This window comes from Meleagris gallopavo, chromosome 1 (genome assembly GCF_000146605.3).
Source record: "Meleagris gallopavo isolate NT-WF06-2002-E0010 breed Aviagen turkey brand Nicholas breeding stock chromosome 1, Turkey_5.1, whole genome shotgun sequence".
NCBI lineage: Eukaryota > Metazoa > Chordata > Aves > Galliformes > Phasianidae > Meleagris > Meleagris gallopavo.
In genome coordinates this window covers 173,200,947-173,202,897 of record NC_015011.2, presented here as the reverse complement: position 1 = coordinate 173,202,897, position 1,951 = coordinate 173,200,947, and positions in this window count along the sequence as shown.

The following is a 1,951-nucleotide window of genomic DNA, read 5'->3' as shown; positions in this document are numbered from 1 at the left end:
AGTTCAGGATGTGTCTTTCAAATTCTTTTTGAGAACTGAGCAACACTCTAGATTGTATTTTTCTGGCTAAGTATCAGTTTGATCTCTTAAAAGATTATAACAAATAGTTATAAATGTAAATTCATTTCAATTGTCAAGAAAATCTGCAGGTATTTTCCTTTATATGTTGATTATTAAAGACTTGGAGGGCTTCAGTTTTCATGGTTCTATGAATAATTTAATTAAGCATTTGACATAAAAAATGGGAATTTCAGATTTCTCCTTTTCTGTGGATTGACAGATTATTGTCCATTTAACATTGGTATGCAGATGGACGTAGCAAGGGTTACAAATAAGGATTTTTGTCCATCAAATTACTTTAACTGATTTGTGATGAAATATTTGACCTTTTGTATTTGGTTATGCCTTCGCATTCAAAATTGACAGCTCATTGTGATGTTCATCAGCCACGGGGAAAATAAGTTAGGATTTCAATTATAAGCATGCAGTGTTGGCTAATCTATGAATTTTATATTAGTAAAACTGCATACAGAATACACGTCACCTTTGAACTGAAAAATGTTGTATGGCAATTACCTGAAGAAATAAGACAAGGAAATACGTCTAAAAATTGACAAAAAAATAAATATCAATTAGGAGTATTGGAGCACTTTTTAGGTATATGTTCAAATTACACCTGAAGAACTACTACTTATTCAGGTCAGTGATCACAAGATAATTACGATAACCTAATTTGTACATCATTTCATTTGGGCTGCATGAGTATAGTAATAGTAATACCTTCATCGGTCTATGTTGTTCTCCGTAAATGTTATTTTTCAGATGAGACTGTTCTAAAAATCCCTTTTATTCAACAAAGTGGCAAAAATATTCCACAAATTGATAAACTGTCATATATATTTGTAGTATCAAAAAATCGATAAATACTAAACCAGATGGAATTTGCTAAATTTAAAACTTTTGTTGATATTATCTGGAGTTAAATGCTCTTTCATAAAACCTATGAGAAGAGTTTTTGAGTAAGAGTTATATTTATTACATCTTGAAAATGATTTCCAATGATATGCCTTCAGTGAATTTGAAAAAGCAGTAAAGCACCTACACAACAATCAGTTTTTGAAGGCCATGCTAAGGCAGGAGTATACCCAAACTAATTCTAATCTGCATGTGATATTACCATGTTTTGGAAGAGAAAATAATAACTGTTTCGGTAGAAAAAAAAATGTGACAAAATAATCTCGAAGCATTCTTGATTTAAGATGATTTTTCTTTTGAATGAACATTCTATAATTATATTATATTGTTACTTTTATTATTCTGATTGCAGTTGTAAGCATTTTGTAGCTGAAAATGGTTGAAGTTAAAGTATAGTTTGTTTGATCTGGAGGATTTCATATGTTGGATACAAAGGGAATAATTGGGCATATACTGAATGTTATTTGCTTCCCCATAAATATAAATTGACAGTAATAGATTGTTTTTTTCAGTAAGAAGGGAAACAGTGACTAAAGATACAAAAATATATTTATATTATTCAAAATAATTCCTCATAAAAATTCATGACATTTAAATTAAGACTAGCAGCACAGTATTTCAAAGTCAATGACTCATTTGCTAATAGTTACTGGAAATATTCTTCATTATTTTTCAGTGAAAGCTTCAAGTCTTCAAACTTCCTTATTTTTGTTAGTTTTAAAGAGAACTAAACATCTCTCTTTTTATTTCTTTTTCATGTCTATCTCTGGTATTCCACATTCACAAATTTACTGCTTTCTGCAACCAGTTTTCTAAGAGTAAAGCAAATTCTGAAAAGTGAGAAGCTATTTTGGATACTCAAATTCAATTCTTTCGCATCTTCCACGAACACTGCACTACTAAAATCTTCAACAAAACAAATTTTGGATCAAATTTACATCATTCTCTTGCCAAAGTCCTGACAAAAGGCTTTTTT